The sequence below is a fragment of the Octodon degus genome, unplaced genomic scaffold (assembly GCF_000260255.1).
Source record: "Octodon degus isolate 3935 unplaced genomic scaffold, OctDeg1.0 scaffold00018, whole genome shotgun sequence".
NCBI classification, from domain to species: Eukaryota; Metazoa; Chordata; class Mammalia; order Rodentia; family Octodontidae; genus Octodon; species Octodon degus.
Genome location: NW_004524594.1, coordinates 2,042,726 through 2,052,696, shown reverse-complemented (window position 1 = coordinate 2,052,696; position 9,971 = coordinate 2,042,726). Strand labels below are relative to the sequence as shown.

Sequence of the window (9,971 nt, the reverse complement as noted above, 5' to 3'; positions counted from 1 at the left end):
AAAAAAAAAAAAAAAAAAAAAAAAACAAAGGTAAGGCAAGAACATATCGGCTATTTTAAGAAACATTTTAGGATCTTAGACAACTTCATGAAGACATTATCTGAATACTATCTGGGGTAATTTATACTACCACAAGAAGCACTGTTTCTAAATTTAAGAAAATTACTTGTTATATTTTGATCAACTTTATTAAGTTATAAATAAATCAGTTGCTTACAAAATAATAACAGACACACTTTATTCAAACATAACATCCTCTACCCCCAGAGCTCTGCATACACCCATCAAGGAGGATGCCTGCCTAGCCTAACACATCAGTGTTTACACTCCTCACAACTGTACATATCAAGCCACTGGGATACTTAATGGTCTCATACCTTTAAATAACAAAAGGCAAAACATAAAAACCACACATATGCAAAGAAACAAATATCCCCATAAGTCAAACAAAAGTAATTGTTAAATCCGACTAAAAACCCAGGTACAGTGGTGATCACCTATAATCCCAGAACTCTGGGAGGCTGAGGCAAGAGTTCTAGCTTGCCTGGGTAATTTAGTGACTCAGGACCCTGTCTTGATAAACAAACAAGAAAGTAAGAAATAAGGGCTGAGGATGTAACAGTGTGACAGCCCTGGGGATTCAATCCTCAATATAAAACAAAATAAAAAACTAAACTAAACAAACAAACAAAAAACCTCACTAAAAAATGCAGTTGTGATATCTACACTTGACCTTAGCCAAAAGGCTGACAAGCAACTACAATTATGGTGTCTATAAAGAACATTTACTGTCCCCTAAATGCAAACAAATACAAAAAACTTCACTTCACCTAGTCACAGTGTGAGCACAGTACTCTCACCCTCAGAGTGAGTTTGCTTATTTATGGGGAAAATAATATCACTTACCTCACAGGACTGTTGTATGAAAAGCTTCTTGTAAACTACAAAGCTTTATGCTATTCTTGACATATTTAACTCTTCAGACTGTGTAACAAAACTTCCCAACATACCTGTTAGCTTTGCTATTCTCCAAGTCTCTAAAAAGGGTTTCTAACTGTGTTTCTGAATACTTTTGCCTGGTGATATGTGATGTCCAGGTCTTTTATTATGATTATGATAACTTGGAGGAAAGCCATAACTCTGGTTTTAGTGCTAAGAAATCTTTTGCTTTGTATATACTAAATTGACACAACCTGTAATCTCAGCTCTTGGGAGGCTGCAAACAGGCAGATCACTACAAGTCTGATCTAGTAGTGAGACCCTCAACACCCTGTAAGTCCTTCCCTAAAAATACAAAAACGCAAAAATAAAAATAAACAAATAAATTGACACAAATCTTGCTCCAATAAAAACTCCAGTGGAGAGACAACTCAGCAGACTAAAGCACCTGCTTAGGCAAGCTTAGGCAAAGGCAGGGACTGTGGTTTGATCCCACACCACATGCTGTGCCAGCCCTGCCTCCAGGGCGGGCTGAGCTGGCCACAGGAAAAGAAACTCTCCTGGATAACCAACAGTTAAAACTAACAGCAAGTCTGTGATGGTGTACCTCAGACTATTCCTCAGCTTGCTGTTCTCTATATCATGCAGCGTATATTAGTTATAAAATGTTCTTATGCCTGTATTCTCAAACACAATGTTTAAAGAAGGCCTAATTTTTTCTGTATTTAGTTCAGGATCTACAATGTCTCACTACACAGATCAGACTTGTAGTGATCCTCCTGTTTTCAGCCTCCCAAGTGCTGGGATTACAGGTGGGCACCACCACACCCAGTCTCAATCACCGTCTCAGTGTGTGTGTGTGGGGGGGTGTTACACCCGGGATTGAACCCCAGTTCCTACATATGCTTTAATATGCTAAGCCATCTGGCCGGCCCAAGGCCCAATTGTTTTTAAGCAGGAAAAAGTAAAGCCATGACAGGTCTTCATATATTTACGTCTTATTCAATGCCGAACACTCAGATACCAGGTTTCACCCTGTCTAAAATACTTGATATGTAACTAACATACAATGAGACACAAAACTTGGAGTGCTAAAAATTATCATGAAAGCTAAAAATAATACAACTATTTTATACTTATTGAAAAAGTTAACCTTTATTAACATGAAACAAATGACATTTAAAAACTTACTTCTCTCTTATTGTTTAGGAATTCTTAACATACTGCTTTGTTTTCCTGGTGGTATTCGTTTGGTGACACTCCACAGATCAACAGAAAATGCTCCTCAGGAAGAGCCTAGGAGCCCTCATATTAGAGGCTGCCCACCCTTTGAACCTGGCAAGACCATGACACTCAAGCCCTAGTATGACAGCAGTAACAAAAATCATCACAGCTAGTTAGATGTTTCTAACTCTTAGATTAAGTAGTTAATGCTATGTGACACTATCTATCTTCCTCTTGATTGTTCGGATTTGGGAGAGTGAGGAAAGTCCTCATTTTCAGAGGAAGAACACCTACACATCCATCCCATGCAGCCCAGGGCTCCGCAGCACGCCAGGCCGGGCCAGGCAGGGGTGCCCGCCACGTGCTCCCCCGAGGGTCTGCAGCAGTGGCCGACATCTCTCCCTCCCTGGCACTGTTCACCCAACAGCTCTGCCCTCGCTTCTGCGGCCCAGGCTGTCTGCATACATGCACACTTCCCACCTTTCCCGAAACAGGAATGTCCACCGAAACTATCTCAACAACACTGAACATGATGAGTACTGAAGTAAATGTTTACATTTATAGAAATTCAAAGTGATGGAGGCTGAGAAGAAAGTGTATAATAGCATAGTGACAATGAGACTATGACTTTGGAACTAGCTGCCACATTTACCAGAATGTTAATAATTTTAAAAAGTATAAAAGTATCTAGACAAACCTGGCCAGAATCTCATAAATATATACCACACAGGAGGGTGTGGTAGGTTAGCATAACCAATAAATACGTAGTAGAACTTATGGGAGATAGATTTCAAATCAATAAAGGAAGAACTAAGGATTAGAGCTGTACAAAAAATGAATGGGTTACCTTATGAGGTAGTGGGCTCCCTGTCATTAGAAGTATTCAAGAATGCTGCATATCATATCCCCCTCTTGGAGATTCACAATGCACATTAGCATATTAAAGGTTCTGAGAAGTCCTGCAGTAAAGAAACCTGTTTAACTTTGTTTTAACACAGTGTTTCCCAAATTATGACCATAGAACCCTTCCTCCCACCCCATCCCCACCTTGGTAATATTTATTCAGCTTCTGTAGAACTTGAGTTTCTCAGAATACGTTACAGAAAATAATGACCTACTTTTTTTAAATGTAGTAATCAATATGTTCCTGAATAAATAACAACCTGTCAGGGATATAGAAAAAGAAAGTGCCACACAAGATAGAAGGCTGTATAAAAAGGCCCTTAAATTATTCCCTTCTTTAAGATTCTATATTCTGAGCCCGGCAGGCGGCACATGCTTGTAATCCCAGCCCTCAGGAGGCTGAGGCAGGAGGATCACCATGAATTTAAGACCAGCCTGGGTTACACAGTGAGTTCAAGGCCAGCCTGAACTACATAGCAAGACCCTGTCTCAAAAAACAAGCAAATAAACAAGCAAACAAAAAAGATTCTACGATTCTAACACACCACAAAGCAAAAGGTCTACAGGATCTTGTTTATTTTTTAAAATTCCCTAAGAGAAAAGCCAATGAATTAAAAAGCAAAATGCAGAGTTAGCCAGCTCATGTATCTCCCCTTTCATGTTCAAAGTCCACCCTTAAAAATTAAGAGGGATACCTCAAGGAGTATAAATTATCAAAAAGAAACCCTAGCTAAATATCTACTGTACCTCCCCTATTCACTATTGTTAATTACTATTTGGGAGAGAGGACTTCTTTTAAAGAAAGCAGTCTTGTATTAGAGGACTACATAAATTCCAGCTTGTTTGATTTTTTTCATAATAAACACTCTTCAAATAAGGTTAGTAACTGCTTGGTGCTTAGGCACTAGACTGCCCTGTATAATCTCTGATCTTGAATTAGACATTCAAAGAAATGATTAAGTATGATGAGTTAAAGCCATTATAAAATCTACTAAAGCAGATATTAGGGGGAAATGCCCTACATTGTTACCTTTCTCTCCTCTCTCCTTTTCCCTCCCCTTCCCTCTCTCCTCTATTTTTCCGTAAGAATTATATAAAATAACCACATTAAAAACATATCAAATATGAAGCCAATCTAATACTAAAAACATAAATACTTAACAGTTATGAAATTCAAAGTCAAGATTCTCACACTTACATTAACCTAGCCATTTTACATATATACTAAGGACATCGAATTTAACAGCATATTAAATAATACAAACACAATGGGAAGCTTAACTTTTGAACTTACTGACTTTCAAATTGTCAGTCCTAACTACTTCATTAAGGACATCTGTGGCCAAGGGGACCTTTACATTTTAACAGATTATCAATGCAGGAACATGCAAGCTTAGCAGTACTCCGAGAAATACAAATGCATTTGAGCGATGGCTATGTGAAATTACACAAAAATTTACTTTTGCAGGAAACAAAGTCTTATTTCTGGGAGAAAACCTCTTTCTAAAAACAACAACAAAATGCCTGAATATTTGAATTGTTATACAGCTAGGATCAGGCACATTCTGCCTGCCTGTAGAACATACTTACCAATTTTGGGGACACTGGCTCTCCTTCAGCTCTCCAGACCCCTATAACAGAAAGAGGGGGGGAAATGGAATTAGATTACAGATTTATGAGATGTTCATCAAAAGCTGAAAATTCAAAGATTTCTGATTTTAGGAAAGAAGTAGAACTAGAACATAGCCTCCACAAGTTAAAATGCAAAAAGAAAAGAAAGTTTTTACAGCAAAGAAAGAATGCAAGAGGGGCCGGGGAGATGGCTCAGTAGGATAAGTGCTTGCCTGGCAAGTGCAAGGGTCTGAGTTCAATCCCCAGTTCCACCAAAAAAAAAAAAAAAAAAAAAAAAAAAAGAATGCAAGAGCATTTAAAAAAAACACGGGCCAGGTGTGGTGGCACAGGCCCATAATCCCAGGCCTTGGAAGGCTGAGGCAGGAGGACTGCCATGGGTTCAAGGTCAGCCTGGACTACATAGCGAGATCCTGTCTCAGACAGACAAACAAACAAATAAATGCAAACAAAAGAAAATCAAGAGAAGTACAGTTGAAACTTGAACAATGGGGGGCAATTAGGGAAGAGGAGCACAACATCTGTCAAAGTCAACAATCAGAGTATAACTTCTGACTCTTCAAAAACTTAAACAGTAGATTAACACATTTTACACATTGTCTTTACTATTCAAAAATACAGTGAAACATAGGTGATAACCACAAGGTAAGCAATTTACAGAGAGATGAACTGCTCACACGGAGATGATTAGCATCACGCAGTGCCTGCAGCGGATCCTTGCAACACTTGAGCTCTCACGCCGCACAGCAACAGGAGGTGCCTGTGAGATTATTCCAGCAGGACAGCGTGCGCCACAGTGCACTGAAGGCGGGCATGACTGAGTGCTGCCTGTTAATGTTTGTTTACATTTCTCTTGACTGTAAACAGCTGCACGTTTTATCTTTTATAATAGATGCGGGTATATTTATTAGTAATAAGTGATAAAATACTTACATGTATGTTACACATTCGTGACATTTTTCTAAAAAATTTTCAGTATTTTTAGGATATGCAATTCAACTGTTTTACAAATTGTTACAAATCTAAAAAAAAAAAGTTGAATATAAGTGGACTGGGCAGTTCAAATCTATGTTGTTCAAGGTTCAACTGTAGTTGATAGTTTTTCTTTTCTAAGAAACACACAGAAATGACATACACCTCATCTAAGTAACACACAATGGCATCCTCATCCACCACAAGAGACCTTCACTGTTGCTGCCTTATGTGAATAAAGTAAACTAGTATCACCAGTCCATACTTTGGTCCACTGAAAAGGTCACTTTCCAAATAATCTTGATATGCATTTGTCTCGTATAAGGCTTTAAAATTCATGGTATTATATAATGCATAAAATAGTAAAGAAATATACAGTACAGTCAGAATTTTAAAATCTTCATTTACAGTCTTAATAATACCTTATCACTTTAAACTGTAAACCACGGACACAAAAGTCATTCTTTTTCTCTATGCCACATGTGTAAACAGTGATAAAGCCAGAAGAAAGTCAAGGTTTTGGTATTCCAAGCCAATATCAGGAAACAAAAATTGGAACTTTGCCCCTAACATTTTAGCATTGAATTATTTAAATTCCACGTGTCGTGCTCTGCAAGAGCCCTCCCTACACTTTACGTTTGCTGACTGGTGCTACTCCAATCATGTCCCTTTCCTCAGGGGATACTTCAAAAAGACTTCACATCATCCAGATTACAAATCTTTGTTTAACCATGTACAGTCACATCAAATGCACAGTAAAATTAGCTTAAAAGGTTCCAATTCATGCAGTTTGCATTCATTTACAAAATAAATTCATTTGGCATGGCAGTGCACACCTGTAATCCTAGTTCTTGGGAGGGTGATGCAGGAGGATCACCTGGGCTACACTGTGAGTTCAAGGCTGGCCTAAACTACATAGCAACACCCTATCTCAAAAAAACAAACAAAAACATTTAATTTGATGTTCTATCCTGCCTTTTCTTTAGCACTAGTCTTTTTAAAAGTTGTCAGGTCCAACTAAATGACAACTTCAATCAACTAGATTAGCATGATTCTCAACTAAAAGAAAATTGACTCAAAGCCTATAGTGATACAATTATTAAAAGTAGATTCCTAACATTACAGTTACTTACAGGATTCTCCCCCTGCCCCCAGTGTTTTTGAGACAGGGTCTCACTATGCAGTTTAGGCTGGCCTTGAGCTCACTTTGTAGCCCAGGCTGGTCTTGAACTCACAATGATCCTCCTGTCTCAGCCTCCCAAGTGCTGGGATTACAGGCGCGCACCACCATGCCCAGCTACCTACAGCATTCTATATCTCTCAAAAGATACCCGACTAGTACAAGGAACACAGTAAATTGTTAAATTATGCTCGGTCTTAGGCAAAACGCTGAGAAGCGAATTGTTTGTTAAATTAATGAAGTGACTGAATGGACATCTAGGCTATCTGTTTCAGGCTTCTCTTCTCTATTATGGCTTTCTGTTTAGCTCTTTCAGGATAAGCGTAACTCACAATTCATATCTCCCAAAGCACTGTTTGTTACATGAATGACTTCTAAAACTATTTCTATCCATACTGTTGACTAGGAAGTAATTTTAGGTAAAGACTAGTAACTTGGACTAAACTAAATTAAGAATTTCTGTTCATCCAAAATAATACAAGAAAAACTAGTGAAAATGAGAAGCAAGTCACAGAACTGGAGATGATAACTGTAATACAATCAACAAAGGCATATACTGGGAATTATAAATATGTAGAAACTCAAAGCGATCAGGATAGGATGGCATTTTAACTTCTATTTATACAGCATCTGAGAAAGTATGATCACATGAACTTTTCTCAAAAGTCATATTCAATTTGGCAGCATAATATACAGATACACTTTATCTCCAGGGCGTTATCTCCAAAACTGTATAGCAGAGAAAATCCTCAACGGATGAATAGTTTTACCATGAAGCCACAATACCATGAAACTGCTCAGAGAGGTGCTTACAGGGACTATGTACCCAGGACACACAGGAAAGGTTAAGTGACTTCCTCAAAACTTACTCAGCTTCTAGCAGCTGGTGGCACAGCGAGGGAAGAGACTGCAAGCCCCGAGTTTCCTCTGACCAAGCTCCTTTGCCCACTACCCTTCACTTGAGAGTCAGTTACTCTTTAAAGAAATAAAACTACAATAATCATGGGAAACATTTTTGGAAAGTTTATATATAAAGTTTTAAAGAAAAATCACTTAAGCCATCTAGAGCAGGTTTTAAAGTATGAAATTCTTTATTCTTAAAGGATCCCGTGAGTGGACTTCAGAGAGGTCTGTTGCCTAAATGGTACTAAACTATACGTACAGTGTTCAACGAAGAGTCGCACCTCTGATCAGATTTGACAAAAGGTTCAGATACATCAAAAGAATAAATTATCTTTTTTTTTTTTTTTTTTTTTGAGTGAGGGCAAAACTGAAGATTGAACCCAGGGCCTTTACACTAAGCTAAATCCCCAGCCTTTTTCTTTCCTTTCAATTTTTTTTTTTTCTTGAGGAACCGAGGATTGAACTCAGGCCCTTGTGCTTGCCAGGGAAGCACTTATTCCACTGAGCCATCTCCCCAGCCCCACTTTCAATTTTTTGAGACAAGATCTCACTAAGTTTTATAAACAGAGCCCAAACACACATTCTTCCTTCCTCAAACTCCCAGTGCTGGAAGTAAAGACCAGTAGTTTTCAAACACTACACTTGAACACCCAAAGTGCTTCTTCTGCGGACTGATTAAATGGCTATTAGTTGAAAACTGATAAAAGAAGAAAAGCTAATATTTTATTTCTATAACTTAATAAGGCTGAGTGGCAATAATACTTCATATATAAACAGTATCTAAGTCTAAAATGCAAATCTAATTTCTTCATGTTAAGCTGATTTAGAACTCTACCAGAATTGTTTTCCACATATATCTCATACAATAACTAAGGTTGTTCAAAACTTTATTTGCTTAAAAATCTTAAATGTAAATTTGTTCTTGAAAATACATTCAAGAGTAAACTGTAGTACATGAAATTATTTTTGCTTTTAAAGCTAAATGTTATTTTGCTAACAGAACTTCACACCATTTTTTTGCAAATTGAAGATTGTTCACCTTTCCAAAACTTCACAGGTAGCTTCTTTAATTAGAACTGGCAAAGAAACAAATCATTCAGATTTCTGGTATGGTTATGAAATTTAAGATATTATAAATAAATCAAAGGGGTTTTTTTGGTTTTGTTTTTTGTTTTTTGCAGTACCAGGGATCAAACTTGAGACCTTGTGCTTTCCAGGCAGGTGCATTTACGCCACTGAGCTACCCCCCTGGCCCAAAATCAAAGTATTAATAACTACTCTTCAAGTATTTTTTGTAAAGTATCTGAAACCTTGTGTATAAAGAGTCTATGTTAAATAAACAAATTCTTTTTTTTTTTTTTTTTTTTTTTTTTGGTGGAACCAGGGATTGAACTCAGGCCCTTGCACTTGCCAAGGGAATAAGGCAAGCGCTTATTCTACTGAGCCATCTCCCTGGCCCTAAATAAACAAATTCTGCAACCAAAAAAAAAAGTTTTAACACTAGATCATTTTTAAATTAGGCTAAAATTTAATTCACCCCACTAAAAAATTCAAACGATTAAATTTATAGCCTGTGCTCAATCATAAATTTTGATAAGGGACTAGAATAGCTCAGATAATTGTCATTCAAAGATACTTTAAAATGTCACCTTACCCAAAAGATTCAATCTCCTCTCTTCCCCTACTATACCAAGCTAACAATAGTCCACTAAGTTTTATATGCGATAGCCTTACTGCTTTTTATCTGCCCTTCTTAATGTTCAATAGAAAATACTGTATAAAAAATTTGAAAACACAAGTAAGTGGATAGAGGCAAGTGCAGGATCTCACTTAACGCAGTGAAGTCGTTTAGGCCCAACAGCATACCCACCCGTGGGGCCCCTGCGCTCCAGACCCTGCACAGATGCACCTCCAGCACTTCTTCCTTTAATCTCATGAAGCATCTATTGCCCCATCATTATTGAATGGTTTTGTTCCTATCTTTAAAAATGAATAGGGGCCAGGGAGTTGGCTCAGTAGAATAAATGCTTGCCTGGCAAGTGCAGCGTCCTGAGTTCAATCCCTGGTACCGCAAAAAAAAATAAATAAATAAATAAAGAATAAAAGAGCAATCAAAAAGTAAAAGTAGGGGCTGGTGAGATGGCTCAGTGGTCTAAAGCACCTACTTAGAACAAGCTTAGCAAAGCACAGGGACCACGGTTCAATACCCCAGCACCACATG

At 37.8% G+C, this 9,971-nt stretch overlaps 1 protein-coding gene across 8 annotated transcripts in view; it reads right to left on the bottom strand.

Annotated features, from left to right (window-relative positions):
• The window catches only part of Phf21a (PHD finger protein 21A), a 200,117-nt gene that overhangs the window by 164,649 nt on the left and 25,497 nt on the right, over positions 1–9,971 (bottom strand). For 6 of the 8 annotated variants that reach the window (XM_004627005.2, XM_023710397.1, XM_023710400.1 and 3 more), the window contains exons 2-3: positions 4,657–4,697; positions 3,011–3,122 (exon numbers count right to left, since the gene is read on the bottom strand). The gene's annotated coding sequence lies outside the window, so the exon portion shown is untranslated. Of the gene's footprint in view, positions 1–3,010; positions 3,138–4,656; positions 4,698–9,971 lie in introns of all 8 variants that reach the window. The other 2 variants (XM_023710399.1, XM_004627004.2) reach the window with 2 other exon arrangements.